The 15,924-nt window shown below is 49.5% G+C and overlaps 1 protein-coding gene and 1 long non-coding RNA gene across 8 annotated transcripts in view; one reads left to right on the top strand and one right to left on the bottom strand.

Moving 5' to 3' along the window:
* CARMIL1 (capping protein regulator and myosin 1 linker 1) overlaps positions 1 to 15,924 on the bottom strand; it is a 308,332-nt gene that overhangs the window by 234,185 nt on the left and 58,223 nt on the right. The window lies entirely within an intron of this gene.
* Positions 11,424 to 14,649, top strand: LOC128315718 (uncharacterized). The gene is made up of 2 exons (XR_008298785.1): positions 11,424 to 12,227; positions 12,265 to 14,649. It is a non-coding gene; the product is annotated as an uncharacterized LOC128315718 (long non-coding RNA).

Here is a 15,924-nt window from a genome sequence, read left to right as displayed (position 1 = left end):
CCCCTCATGGTCTATGAAAGTTTTCCTACAAGAAACTCAGTATCTTTTATATTCTCACTCCTTGCTGCCAGATGTTTTGTTCCCGTTTCAAAGGGAGAGAGCTAGTCGGTCTCTTTCCTTCCCTCCCACCCTCCCTCTGCACACAGGAAGCAGGGACTTGCCTAAATTCCTTTTCACACTGATGGAAGAGGGGAAAGCTTAGGTACTCTGATTCCTAACCCAATGTCCTATTAATAGAATTTTAAAGACTGTGCCATTTTTAAAACAACCAAAGTGGAAGACAGTGAACAATGACTCCTTTGTGGCACTCGGGTCCCCTCACCCCTCAGGGAGGCTGATGATGTCTTACCTGGAGGGCCCCGTTGGACATGGAAGTACCTGCAAAGTGACAGACCCCGCCTGACTGCAGGAAAAAAAAAATCTCTTTTTCAGTCCTTCAACATGCCTAATTAGGTCAATAAAGCCATGCTCAAAAACAAGTTAAACTTTTTCACTTAAAAAAAAAAATAGAGCGGTGTTTTAAACCATTCGGCCGGCTTGGCCAACCCTTTCATTTACACGGAGGGAAAATGCCAAGCAACTGGCCCAAATACCCCCAGGGGGAAAGGCAGAGTCAGGGCCTCAGAAAGGAGGGGAGAGCAAAGCCTTGGGCTGGCTTCCTGGGCCCCTCCCTGTGCCCAGCAGGGCGCACAGGCAAGGATCCCCTCCCGGGCTGCTTCTCTGCAGAAGGAGGAGCAGAGGGAAGGCAACCCCAGCATCAGGGAGAAATGCATTAGTATGCCACCAGAGCCCAAAGCCGGTGGGGTGGTCAGAGCTCCTGCTCTCAAATTCCAGACCCGAACCCACACGCCCGAAGGTCCGGGCTGAGCCGAGAGGCTGAGCTCCCGCCTCGGTCTCGCTTGGCTGATCAGCATGCTTCTGTTGATCGCCAGGCGGCCTGATGGCTGAGGCCTCCCCTGTCCTGCCACGAGGTGGTGAAACCCCAGCTCTCGGCACCTTAAAGGCTTTGAGCACCGGCCCCGAGTGGTGTCAACACAGATCACAGAGCCCACGTCCTTCAGGCTTCCCCTTGTTGGCCTGCACGGGAGGGTCCCAGCCACAGCAGCATTCGCAGACTGCTGCCCCGCAGGAGCGAGCCAGGAGGGAGCCCTCTCTCTATGACACCCAGTTAAGCCGGAGACCAAGGTGGCCAACCCTCACCCTGGCAGAAAGGGACAAACCAAGATCCCAATCATAAGTGCACGCACGGCACAGAACAAATCATACGGGGCATGATTATATGTTCACATTTAGTTTCCAAACTGGGTGCTGCACACACTAATCCTGGCAAAGATTATATAATAAAACTGTCCTCTTAAGAGAGTTCCACAGCACAGTGCCTGTCCCCATGAACTGCATGTGACTGACACGTGATCGCGGTTCCCATCTGTGGGACCCCTCCTTGCACTAGAGCTTATATACTATATTCCGCGGTTTTGCAACGCATTTCCTGGCATTATCTCTCAGAAATACACGGTGCACGCTGCCACTGGTTTGCTTAGGGGACCAGCCTTGAACAAGCTATCAATTCCCGTATAATCATCGAGTGACTACTTACACTACCTTAGAGATACATCACATCCTAACCTTATATGGTCTATGGCAGGCTTTGTAAATATTTTAATGTCGCAGCGTCATAGGTAATACACTGATCCATTAATTTCCTAATTTTTACTCTTATTTATGGATAGCATGTGCTCTAACCCCTAGAAAATAGAAAACCTATGTGTTTTTTACACATTCACAACGAAGTAACACCTCTTCTATGTTCACGTTCTTACTTTGTTTCTACTGTCTATCCAATATGACCAGAAATGAAAGTATCAGGGGCGCCTGGGGGGCTCAGTCGGTTGGGCGTCCGACTTCAGCTCAGGTCGTATCTCGCGGTTTGTGGGTTCGGGCCCCACATCGGGCTCTGGTGCTGACGGCTCGGAGCCTGGAGCCTGCCTCGAATTTTGTGTCTACCTCTCTCTCTGCCCCTCCCCTGCTCACGCTCGGTCTCTCTATCAAGAATAAATAAACATTAAAAAAGATTTAAAAAAAAAAAAAAAAGAAAGTATCACATAACCACAGTGCTTCACCCAAAAATGAAACCCATCAAAAAATGACAGTCATTATAATACCGTTTGTTGATGTTTTTTAAGGCCACAGGCAAAACACAACCTAAGCTGTGCTCACAATTTAGTTCAGAAATAGTTCATTCACCTACCTATCGGATTAGCTAAGTTTTCTTTAATTGATATTAATTTTTATTGACAAAAGTGGTTTTTTAAATGCATGTAAGACACATCTCTAATACTCCTTATATGGACAAAATCAGTGACTAGGACAAGTCAGTCCAAGTGTTGGGGCTGAAAAGCTTACAATCAATTCAGTTTAACTGAAAAAAAAATTCATCCTGAACTGGTATATACCTCATAAAGTGTACGATTTCCAAGTCTGAGATGATCACACCTAGAAATCTGAAGTGTCCATAACCTTCCACCAAAACAACGTGCCCATTATCCTACATCAGCCCATCTGTAGCAAGCCAAGTTCAAATATTTGAAACGTTACTTCTATTACCACCTACTTGTTAGAAAGTCAATCCAAACTTAAGGAAGTACTTGGAGCTTCTATTTCATTAACCACATAATTACAGGTTGTTTACCCCGAGCTGGGGAACCCACCCCTGCTCAGGATGAACAGGAAACAGAAGCTTCTCCAGGCTTATTGAAACATTAAATAATTAGAATAGTAACACCACAAACGTCTATGTTCTTTTAGAAGGCTGTGGGCTCGGCGGTACCTATTTGTGAACTTGAAATCTCAAAAGCACTTTCTCAACTGTAAAAAAGAAACAGACCCTGACAACATCCCCTCAACTAGGAAATCCCAATTATCCAATTCGATTTCGTTTATTCTAGAGGTTACTCCTCCTGGGGAAAAGTCATCCGGTAACTGACTTTCCTCCACTCTTAATGGGCTGCTTGAGCCTCTTCGGTATGAAGACACAGCCTCCACCCCAGTCCGATAAAAAAATCCCACTAAAACATTCCAAAGGGAGGCGCAAACCCACCTGCGCAGGTGAGAGCTGGACGTAAAGAAAAGCCTGCAAAGAGTCCCTGAAAAGAAGTCAGTCTTTCCCACCATGGTTGACTACAGCCTGCACGATCAGCATCGTTCTAAAGAAAGGTCAGCTGGACATACCACAGATTGCCAGGGTGCCTGCCTGGTAAACACAACTTAATGACTAATTCATGAATTCAAGAAACCCCATAAAGTCTGGTAGCAGAAAGTCCGATTAACGCAAAATGAAACAACACCCGACACCTGTGATTCAGCCCCAGCAAGGCAAGGAGGTGGCTGTCCGGCGATGCTGGGGATCAAGGGAGCCAGCACATGGGATATTTGGGAAGGAGAAGTACCAGGAAAAACAACCTTGCACGTCTTTCCATGCAGGACCCTGTATTAAACTGAGAGTCTTTTCAGCTCAGTTTCTGGGGAGGTTTATATCCCACCAACTGAGAGGACCGCTGCCCCCGTGCCCAGCACACCCTCCCTTTAAACCAGATCTCTGGCTTTTCAAACCCCAGGTCTACTCAGACTCCCAGCTGGTGGGCTTGTCAAAACTAGGACTGCTTGCACTCACTCACTGAATGGCTGGCCCAGAAGTCTTACAGGGGGACGTCTGACCAAAAGAGCCTCTTTCCTGTCCCAGAAGCCTCAGGAGAAGCATTCTGTAGGAGGGAGCAAGCATCAGGGCAAACAGGAAACAGTGTCTCAATCTACCCCACCAGGAAAGATAGTCCGCAAACAAAAAAAGAAGTTCTAGAAACTTCTAGAAGAAGTTCTAGAGACCTATTGTGCAACAATGTGAATATACTTACCATTGGACTGTACCCTTAAAAATGGTTAGTATGGTAAATTATAGGTTTTTACTATGATTTTTTAAAAATAATTTAAAAAAAGGCTATTCAGCCAATGCAGCATCCAACACCGCACAGAAAGCCAAGGAGAAAAAGACAAGTCAAGATGGCAGCAGGCATCCACTCAGAAAGGTTTTGAGGTGCTTACTTACTCGCTGATTGGACGGAAAACAAAGGTCGTGAAGAGGAAGGCAGTTCTCTTGGCACCTTGTCCGTAAGACGAACAACAGGAGAGGGGCATTCAAGCCACTGACAGTTCCTTCCTTGGCCCATCTATGTGGTCCTAACATCAGAAGCATCTAGGACATCAGCGCTGATTCTGACGTCTACATAGGAGCCCAAAGGGCTCAGGGCCCTAGAGCTGACATCCTCGTACTGACAGCTTTGCCACTGGGACTCTGGCTCTGAAGAGGGTATCAGGGTCCAGATCTACACCCCTCCAGAATATTGGTAGGAGGGTGCCTGTCAAACAGACTTGCCAACCTGATCAAGGTGGCTTCCCGCGGAAATCGATGAAAACGTGGGAGAGTCGGCTGAGGCAAATGCCAGCCGAGCATAAAACTAGGTCCATGAGTAGAAACGTCAGGGGTCAGATTTCAAAGTAAGAGAGAACTTTAAAATGACTGGAAATCTGCAACAGTATGAGGCTCTCCTCCCTAGGCAGTGAATGACGTCTCTGGAAATGTTGGAGTAGAAGCTTTTGATTAGCTGAGATGCTGGGTTTATTAGGTCCTTCCTAAATCAAGCTTCTGGGGTACGTGAGTTGGGAACGGGTTTGGCTACAAACAAGAGAAAACCCAATCACTTCTTATGTTTTTATTCCACCGTCCATAGCATGTTGACTTTTATCTTCACGTGTATTACCTTCTGGCCACAAGACAGAAGCCCTACCTCCCAGCTCAAGCCCATGGCGAAGGCAAAAAAATCTGAAAACAGGAAGGGACGGCTCCTGAGTCAGAAAGACACGACCTTCTCAGAAAGCCTCCGTGTACTTTCCCTTTTATTTAATTGGCCAGAATGTATCACACGGACATCTCTGGGCCAGGGTGTCTCAGCCTCAGCCCTAGGGAGAGTGTGGCCAGATCATTCTTAGTTGTAGAGTGCCATCCCGTGACTTACAGGACGTTTACCAGCAGCCCTGGCCTCTACCCCACAGATGCCAGCGGCACCCCACCCGCAGCAGTGACGATCGAAAATGTCTCTAGACACTGCCAAATGCATCGTGGAGAACAGAATCACGCCTGGTTAAGAACCACTCGTAGACTAACCTCCACTCCATAGGATAAGACAAGGAGGGTGGTGAATGGGGTAGTCAGCCAACCAAGGGTTTCTGCCCCTAATGCTTTATACATTTCTTCAATGTTTTCAGATGAGCTGCCTTGCTACCGTACCAAATATTTTGGAAAATTTGAGAGAAACATACAAAATGCTTCCACATTAAAAGTACTGACGGGGCGCCTGGGCGGCTCAGTTGGTTAAGCGTCTGACTCTTAGTTTCATTTCAGATCGTGATCTCACACAGTTCATAGGATCGAGCCCCACACTGTCAGTGCCGTGCAGAACCTGATTGGGATTCTCTCTCTCTCTCCCCCTCTCTCTCTGCCCCTGGCCTGCTTGCACGCACTCCCCCCTCTCAAAATAAATAAATAAACTTAGAAAAAAAAAAAACAAGTACTGACAAAGTTTGAGAAATTGAGATTGAGGCAAAAGAACCAATCAGGAAAAAATACACAGTAAAGGGCTAAACCGTAGAGACAGGTGAGACATCTTTCAGTTGGCTCAGATCAGGAGAGAGAAAAGCCCACAGGAGAGTGGCCTGGAGTCCTTAATGAAAGTGTCACTTCAGAGGCAGAACCTGCATCTGAAGACTAGAAATGCGTTGACAAGTGGCTGGTGGAGAGGAAAACAAGAGCAGGGCTCACAAAGGGAGCACGTTAACAGTTCAGGAGCTACTCTCCGACAGACCCAGGTTCTCACAGCTTCTACAGCTGAGGATCAAAGAGAACAAATTAACTACAAGAGTATCTAGCACATGTTAAGCATTCAACTGTTAGTTTTCATTATTAGTGTGTTTATTATAAAGTTGTAATACGATATATCTCTTAGCATAAGAAGCACACCTCAGGAAGAGAGGCCACCTGTGGGAAATCAGAGGGTTCCTCCTACGATGGCTGTGGCATCCTGAGCAGAACAACTAGGGCACGTACTTGGGGGGGCAAAGTCAGGCTCCTGATGGCCGTGAGATAGAGGCTGGCTGAGACCCAGGCAGGGCAGTGGACGAGAACCACTGCAAAAGCTGGGATCCCTGGGGGATTTCTAGCAAACTTCGTGGCCAGTGGCTGTGGTCACGTTAGTCATAAGGCTTTCCATGTTATAAAGGAGTTTTAGCTTGCAAAGCATTTCTGAATAATCTGCATGTAACAAGCCTGTCCACAGCCACTAGTGATCTTCTCGAGCGACAAGGGTTCTATTAACCATTTGAAAAGTCACCGCCAAGCCAAGTCAAACTGCAGGAAGATGGGGTAGGTGCAAAACTTGCCTTCTAGTTGTAACACAGGGGACACGGATGTCAGCTACAGAATAATTCGTACAGGATCTCTGACAGATTTAGGGGGAAAATAGATCAGCCTTAACACACGCAATTACACACACACACACACACACACACACAACTTCCAATCTACACATTCTTATCTGCAGGGTGGCCCCCAATGGAACTTGCGATTCCCAAACTCCTAGCTTCTGGGTTGTGATTCCTTTATGACCAAAGGCAAAGGAAGAAAAACACATTAAACTAATTCTTCCCAGAAGCCTGTCTTCACTCAGGGTTTCGCCAGCAGCTAACTTGTACACATGCTCCCAAGGGTTCTGTACATGAATCAGCTATGGAGTTTAGTAAGTTTCATAAGGCACATGTAATGGTTTGAAGACATGAAACACGTAGCCACATATAGAAACATATCTCTGTATCTACAGAGATATAGATACAGCTCACAAAGCACCCCTGTGTGTGCCTGAAAACCACAGAGGGAAGGGCGAGGTCACTCGCAGGTCAGCGTTTCCCAGTGCACGGTGCGGGGAACTGCACCGGTCCTCACCCTGCCAGCGCCCGCTGCCTGGGATCATTTCTGCAGAATCACACAGACGACGTCACACTGTCTCCATGACACAGGCTTCCAGCGCCTGTAAACACTCAAGGTGTCGAGCACTTTCCGAAACGGCACATCTGTCATTTCATCCGCTGCTGGGCTTTACCAATTATTGAGTGTCAACAACAGAAAAGGCTAATGTGTTTAGAATAAGAATCCATGTCATGTATTCACAAGCAGTGAACAGAAGAAAAAGCCCACTTATAAAAGGTATTCTGGTAGAAGAAACATCGTGTCACAAAGCAAAAAGGTGCCTTTTTGTGATATTTTGGGGGCAGTCTTACTCCTAGCACGCAGAGGCGGTAAGTGAGATTTTCCCCTCCTACCAGGAATAATTAAACGTAAACACCATTTACTGTATCGACAGTGTGTTCTCAAATAGAACACGGGACATTTTACGTGGTATTTTCCCCAACCTTCACGCAGTCGCACAGACTATCCCTATGTCACAGGGCAGGGCTCTGAGGCTCCGGGAGGAAAATTAATTGACTCAAAGTCCAGCCCTGGAGCCTGAATTACAGGGCCCCACCACTAAAACAACTAACCGAGAAAGCAATTTTGTATCCATCTAAACGCACCGAATACACAGCACAATACTATATGTACATTAACGAAGCATAAATTTTATCACAGCCAAGAGTTGTAAAGACAAGTCCCCATTCACAGTCTGTCCACATTTGTTCTCTGTAGCCTACTTGGGCCAGACCTGGAAAACAGGCCACATGCCCTTTCCGTCTAGAGCCTCTCCGTCCAACAGAAACAAAGTGTGACCTGTGTGTGTAAGTCTGAGTTTTCTCACGGCCCCATTTTTTAAAAGTTAAAAAAGAAAGATGAAAGCTACTTTTTTTTTTTTTTTTTTTTTTTAGTGTTTATTTTTGAAAGAGACAGAGGACGAGCAGGGGAGGGGCAGAGAGAGAGGGAGACACGGAATCCGAAGCGGGCTCCAGGCTCTGAGCCCGACACGGGGCTCGAACTCCCAAACCGCGAGATAGTGACCTGAGCCAAAGTCGCTCAACCGACTGAGCCCCCCACGCGCCCTTGGAAGCAACTTTAATAAGTTATTTAACCAAATATCTCATACTAGATATTAGGTTATATATCCAAATATTATCATTCAAGCCTGTAATCGGCAGGAAAACTATTAGTGAGACATTTAAGATTCTTTGGTAGCAAGCCTCTGAAATCCCGTGTGGATGTTACGCTTGGAACACACAGCAGCTCTCACCAGCACATTTCAAGAGCTCAGCAGCTGTTTATGACTGGCGGCTACCATACCGGCCACACACATCTAGACCGTTAGCGCCCCGCACACATACAACAGCCCTTTAATAACCTGTCCCGTGTTCCTGCACTGATCCGAAAAGGGAATGCTCTCCTCGTGCCTAGACTTACAGACTCCTGGGGTGAGATCACTGGAATCCCAATCTGGAAGTGCCCTCCTGGATCCACCCTGTGACTTCCACTTAACCCTTTAAATACAGTGCTCTGAGCCGTGTTCAAACACAAATGGCCCCCCAAAGGAGCTGCACGCTGGGCTCCACCTGTCCCTGCCCGAGGTCACACGGAAGGGACAGACCGTGCGGCCAGCAGGTGAGGACGGGGCACACAGGACCCAATGAGATGGTGGGCTTTTTCGGCACCCCCTACCCTCCGATCCCGTCACAAGCCCTGGTCCCAGAGACCCTTCTCCTCAATCACCTAGAGGCGTCATTTCAGGAACTGTGACTGTCGTCCGGAAACACGAGAAGGAAACCGGGGCCCCTGATTTCCCACCTGACAACCTAAGGCAGCACTGAAAACTCAAATGCCCCCAGGGACCGGCCCCACAAATGGGCCTGGGGGGCCAGAGGAGCCCGTGCGGGCCCAAGGAGACCGTGCCAGGTGGGACAGCGGCCCCAGTATTGCCAGATTATCGGATTTCTCGAGAGTTGCAAATCTGGCTTGTCGGGTAAATCACCTGACTTTTAAGTGCTGGCCGCCCCTACCACTGTAGGGAAGCATGGACATTTACACGGGCAGTCGCTACAGAGCAGACGCTATCTGGGGGACTGTGCCGCACCCCTGCGTTCCTGGGGCACAGTAAAGCCACAGGAAGACAAGGAGGGGATGAGAGTTGGGGGGCTTCTCCCGCACCTTCTGTCTGCCCCACGGAGGAGGCTACTCACGCCATGCCGTGGGAGTCCTCCCCGAGACAGAGGACGAGGAGGGCGGAGACAAGGCAGGCTGGCCGCAGCAACATTCTAGAAAGTGCGTGGTGTGACAGGAACGGGAAGACACTTGCCCACAGAGAAGGGACAGCACCTCCTGGGGCCCCATGATCATCCCAGGCGGTGAGCAGACCTGGGGCAGCAGGGCCTAGCAATTTCTTTAAAAAGGAGCCCAAGGTATAGATTTTTCTGGAACATCTAATTGTTACACTTTGAGAGCCAACTCAAATCCCATTTCTAACACGGTGTAGGCCAAACTCAGCCTCCAGGGTCACCCTGCTGTGGCCCCCAGAGCAGAACATCTCCAGAGTCCCACCAACAGCCCTGACAGCCCAGCGCCTTTCAACCCGCCGACGATCACGATGTCACTACAGCATTAACTTAACCCCTTTTCTCCATCCACGACAGCTTTGAAAGAGGTGCTGTTGATTACATGGAGACTAGGAGACAAATGACCATATGACACATGGTACCCTGGACTGGATCCTGGATTTCAAAAAAAGGACAGCAGGGAAAAAACTAGTAAAAATCCAAATAAAGTCTGGTCTCATCAACAGTATTGTATCAATGCTAATGTCTTCATTTTGGTAAATTTAGCACAATTAAGTAAGCTGTTGACACTGGGGACAGCTGGGAAAGGGTATGTGAGAATGCTCTGAGGGACCTTGGCCTCGCTTCCACAAACCCAAACTAATTGCCAAATAAGAGTTTAAAAAAAAATTCATTGAACTGTACCCCCCCAAAAAATGTTAATTTTATAGTATGTGAATTTCTAAAATTAAATTTTTTTAAGGTTTTATTTGTAAGTAATCTCTACACCCAACGTGGGGCTCGAACACACAGCCCTGAGGTCAAGAGTCACATGCTCCACCGAGGGAGCCAGCCAGGCGCCCCGTGACATGTTCTTTAAAACTTGCCCCGAATCTTCATGCTGGTAGACTGGGTGACCAAGAAAAACCAGAAGAGACTCTGTCCTTTGCTTTATAGTTTATGTGCAATAAAGCAGCCGGGCACAGAATCAATGGACTTTTAATAAAATATCAAATGCCTGAATTTAGGTAATTATGATTAATTCGGCTTGCATAGGGAAAGTCGCCAAACACTCCATAGCTTTTTGGATTTAGAATATAAATTAGCTCACAACTGGACGACTGGGGACACGATTCCTTAAACAAAAGAGGCAGAACTGAAGTAATAAATACAAACGCTCTGGCACAGAATGACACAATCTGTACAATAGACGGATATCAGCACCCCTTAGAAATGAGAATATTAATGTAAGTAACGTACGGTCTATTTGAAGCGCCCAGCACCAACGATAGCACATCAGGGTCCAACACCCGTATATCATCACGTTTCAATTAGTCCCTCCAAATCTTGATTTTGCTTTTGGAATAAGGTGGGAAACGTCTAAATAAATAAACTGACACCATTCCGAATGCAGGTGCAGAGCATTGTGCCTTGAATGGAGGCAATTCCCTTAAACGAAACAGCATTAAAACCCGTACGCACTCCTATTTGCACTGTGTCTGCCTTTCCTATTGTATGGTCTTAAATCAGTTTAACGTATATAGTAAATATACTTAATAGAAAACAGGAAATAAAATAATTTGCTTTATTAGTACTTTGTGGCAAATAGACTCACGATAACTTTAGGCCAAAAGAATGCCCAGAGCAAGAAAGGATCATTCTTCTCCTTAACAAATATTTATGAGGCTCTCCCATGAAGCAACCTATGTTCGGGTCCTGGGCATAAGCAGTGAGCAGAAGGGAGACCTCTGAGCTCTGGGAACTTACACCCGGCAGGAGGGAGAAGACACAAGGAATGAGATAAGCAGACAGTCCATTAGATGACGCTAAACGCTAAGGAATAATCGAGTCGAAAGAGGAGGTGGCAAGGAGGGGTGTTCCCCGTGAAGATGGGGGGGATCAGTGGAGCCCACCCGAAGAGGTGACATTTGAGGAAAGACCCGGAGGAAGTGAGGGAGCCAGCCAGGCGGTGTTACGGCTGGAAACGAGGCGAGTTCCAGGCGGAAGGAACCGCAGATGCCAGAGGGTGGAGATGGCAGCCACCTAGACTGTCTGGAGAAAGAACAAGGAGGAAAGTGGAGGAAGCAAGTAAGAAGGGGGAGAGGGGGCGTGAAGTCAGAAGGTAACGGAGGGTGAGATCACACACCACGTTGCGAGTCGGAAGAAGAAGGACTTGGCTTGGAGTCTGAATGAGACGGGGAAGGGGGTGCCCAGGCTGGAAGATGATGGCAGCCTGGACCAAGGCTATAGAGGACGGGAAACAGGAAATGGATTCTGACCCCAAGGAAAGCAGCGCCTATAGGATTTGCTAACAGGGTGTGAGAGGAAGGCAACTGAACGACTCAGGAAGTGGGAGAAGGGAATGATGCTAACAAAGACAGATGGGGTGCCTGGGTGGCTCAGTCAGTTAAGCATCCAACTCTCGGTTTCGGCTCGGGTCATGATCTCCCGGTTCATGAGTTCGAGCCCTGTGTCGGGTTCTGCACCGGCAGCGTGGGGTCTGCTTGAGATTCCTTCTCCCCCTCTCTCTCAAAATAAATAAACATTTAAAAAAATTTTTTAAAAGGGACACCTGGGTGGCTCACTCAGGTAAGCATCTGACTTCGGCTCAGGTCATGACCTCGCCGTTTGTCAGCCGCCCCACATCAGGCTTTCTGCTGTCAGTGCAGAGCCCGCTTTGGATCTCCTGTCTGTCTCTCTCTCTATACACCTTCCCTGCTCGTGCTCTCTCTAGTTCAAAAATAAATAAACATTTTTTAAAAATTAAAAAAAAAAAAAAAAAGAACGACTGTGGAGGCTAGCAGATTGGAGATAAAAGGACAATAAGGATTTCCCTTTTGAATATGTTATGGTTGGCTTTTTTGTTTGTGTTTGGTTGGTTGGTTGGTTTTGTTGTTATTTTAAGTTCAAGCAGTTGATTCTTACTTCCAGTATTCCCGAATTTACAATCAAAGAACTGACAGGATACAGTCTCAAGATCCATTCGGAAAAGGCATCATCGGCTCTTGGTTTTGCCACTGACCTGCCTTTTCCAAAGCCCATCCCACCCCCACACCCTACACCACTCCCTCCTTCCCCACAAAATCATGAGGACTCTTCGGCAGTATTAAATTTTGATTACGATCAGGTAATCATCCAGGCAATTTTGGCCCCAGACTGCCTTCCTTGCCTCTAGAAGCTCCTTTACACCCATACCTCCTTGTGTAACCCCCAGAAGCAGTCTTCTACAAAGGGTCCCCTAGAAACAACCGCCCAGGGAAACAGACACTTGAGCAGCCTCGAGGGGGACCGCAGGCAGATTATGTTTGAAATGCTTATTAGACACATCAACTAGAGATGTCTAGCAAGCAGTCAGGTGCAGGAGTCTGGAGTTTACGGGAGCGATCCAGGCAAGAGATATAAAGGAACATGTCTTCTTCACACAGAGAGAGTTGAACGTCTGAGCAGAGATAGAGAAGAGTGACAAGCACCCTCAGGCACTCCACTCGTGTGTGGAGAGATGAGAAACCAGCAAAGCGGACTGAGAAAGACCAGCCAGAGAGGGGAAAGGAAAACCAGGAGGGGTGTGCCCACGCAGTACGGTGGAGAATCTATTTCGAGGAGGAGAAAACGCAACGTGTTAAATGTTGCCAGCAGGTGAAGAGAAGATGGGGCCCCCGACCGTGGGCTGTGGCAGGGAAATGTCACTGAGCAGAGACAGCAGAGGCTGAGCAAGGGCGAAAGCCCACTGTCACAGGTCCAGCACAGAACGGGAAGGGAGGTCTTAGCCATAACGAATACGGACAACTCACCCAAACCTGCTGCTGCGCGAGGCAGAAAAGAAATTGGCTGGTGGCTGGCTGGAGGGGAAATCAGAGTTCAGAGAGGATGTTCTTATTTAATAGGAAAAATAATAACTTGTATGCCGGTGGGAATTCAGGAAGGAAAACGGATACGGGAAGAGAGGGGCAACTCTGTGTGACAACGTCCTTGAGAAGGTAGATGGAGACAGAGGCGGGGTGCCGCGTGCAAGGAGCTGGGAGCGCGGGCACAGACACGGGTGGGCAGCCGGTGCACCGGCAGGAGCACGTGGACGTTCTCTTCTGATTGCTCCTGTTTTGTTAGTGAAGAAGGAAGTGGCTGAAAGCAAAGAGGCCACGGGCATCTGGAGACCCGGTACAAAGTGTGCAACAGTTGTGCAAGAGAACAGGGGGATGAGTGGATGGCAGAAACAGGGACCGCTGGGCAGCGCCAAGGGTCGACTGGGGATTTAGGATCATTAACTCGGTGAGATGATCGGTTTGGCGGCGGTGGCTTTGTGCCGGCACAACAGGCTACAGGGGCGCAAGCACCCAGCAGCTGGAGAGAGACGGTTTTCGCCGGAAGGGTGCACGGGTCAGGGGTGAGAGGGACAAGGATGCACAGTGCAGTAGTGACTCGAGAGGCTGATCCTGGCACTCCAGCTGGGGAGGCCAGCAGTCAGGAGCCGGGGAACGGTGCCGCCTTCAATGACCCAAGGATCCTGGCGGTGCAGGCGTGAGGTTGAAGGGACTACAGGGCAAGCCCACAGAGGATGTGGTGATGCGAACAGGATGCCCCGGGTGAGCTGTGGAGGCAGCGAGGTCACCAGTGACCGCAGCATCGAACCAGCATCGCTCTCTTGGTGGCTGACAGCGGCGGGAGACAAGTTCACGGGAGGGGAAACCAATCAGTCTGAACACTGGCATCCTGGACACCAGGGACGCGAACCAGAAACAGGAGGCTTCAACAAGCCAGGGGAGGGACTCTGTGGAGGGGGGGACGACAGCCACAGGGGGTCAGGGGGCCACGCAGGAGACCCCAGACTCAGAGCACAGGCTCTCGGGAGGAAGGGGACTGGTAGGGACACCGCATGGAGGGCACGACCCCGCCCCCAACCGCAGCCACAAGACAGGATTGCTGCTTCACTCCAAAAAGGCAAGGGGCAGGGGATGCTCACAGACGGTTCAGGAAGCAGGGAATTTCTCTGACAACTAACTGTATGGGCTCCATGAGTTCCAGGGGGAGGGGCAGGGACAGCACTGGAAGTGGCCCATGAGGACTGGGACGCAGGCATGACAGATGCCTCGGGAGTCCAGGCTGCCTGCGGTGACCGGCACAGGCAGGAGGAAGAGGTGTGGTGACACCAGGCCTCGCGGGCAAGGCAGACAGTGCTGAACAGGCTGGCAGCGTGGACCTGTCCCAGGTGAGCCCTGCCGGGGAAGCGGCGGGCGCTGAGGAGGTGCAAACCTCCCCCTCGCTCCTGCACCAGCAAGACAGGTCTTGTAAACTTGGCCTCTCCAAAAAAAAAAGCAGAAACACGGACTTGATCTATTCCTTGCAACTACCCAGCATGGATGCGTTCCGTCCAAGATAAACGTAAAGCCTCCAGAGACCACAATTCTGAGCTTTTGTCAATTACAATTCAAAATATTCCAAATCTCCTCCGGGGCTGGAGAAGGAGCACGACAGCACGTGAGCCTCTTCTCGGTGACACACAGGCCACTGGGGGCTGCAAACGCTCTAAGTTACGGAAACGCCCCGCCAAGGGCACCGGGCCGGGAGCACAATCCTAGAGGACATCAGGAGGAGGGGGAAGAGCGCTCGGCACCTGACGGCTCAAGAAGATTTCTTAGAAGGGAGCTGCGGGCGCTTGTTTTACGTCTGGAAAATAAGATTAGACACATCGTTACATCATGTTTCCTGACAGGATTATTAGAGCACGGTTACCACGGCAACTGGCGGCCGCACGCCCCGCAGCTGGTGGAGGAGGAAAGTTAGAAGGCATCTTCCTCAAGAAGAATAGACCCCACGATTTCCATCCGAGCTCGAGAGGGTTGCTAAGGGCACTGCTGGAGGATCCCGCACCCACATGCTGCAGAAGATGCAAAGCCTTCACGTCCAGAGACACCAGAACAAAAAACACCCCTGTAAAATTTCACATCATCGCAAGGGAAAGAGGAGGCAAAAATGCCACTGCTTCGTGTTGCGTTGAGAGAGGCTGGGAAAGTTATCCGTTTGGTGGCGGTGGCTTTGTACCGGCACAACAGGCTACAGGGGCGCAAGCACCAAGCAGCTGGAGAGAGACGGTTTTCACCGGAAGGGTGCACGGGTACCGACGGTCAGTACGGTAACGACAGATGTCCACACTAACCACACAGCCTCAGTACTTCCTAGATGACCGGTCCTCACAACAACCTCACCGTGTCTTCGGGGGGGCACTCAACACAGCCACCGAGAGCTGCGGCGCACAGGGCAGAGGCGGGACGTGGACCCGGGTGAGCCTCAGCCCTGATCTGCCTCCTGGAGGCACTGGCCAGCACACGTGGGCCGCGGCCAGATGGGCACCCAGCCGAGTGGCCCCGCTTGCCTCTGTCCACCACACAGCGGACCGCACGTGGGAATCCCACTCTCCCCTCCTCCCTGAACTTAAGTCTCCTCATCCGCAAAGAAGATTCAATGACCTCTTCACAGATGGAAAAAGCCAAGGGCCAAAGAAGTCTCTGGTCTGGTCTCCTACACAGCAGGTTGCGTTCTTAGAAACAGGTTGGAGGAAACCTTGATGGTCTGCTCACCCCCTGCGTGTGCGCCCCA

Source organism: Acinonyx jubatus, chromosome B2 (genome assembly GCF_027475565.1).
Source record: "Acinonyx jubatus isolate Ajub_Pintada_27869175 chromosome B2, VMU_Ajub_asm_v1.0, whole genome shotgun sequence".
Taxonomy (NCBI): domain Eukaryota; kingdom Metazoa; phylum Chordata; class Mammalia; order Carnivora; family Felidae; genus Acinonyx; species Acinonyx jubatus.
Note: the sequence above shows the minus strand (reverse complement) of the source record. Positions and strands in the feature narration are given on the sequence as shown.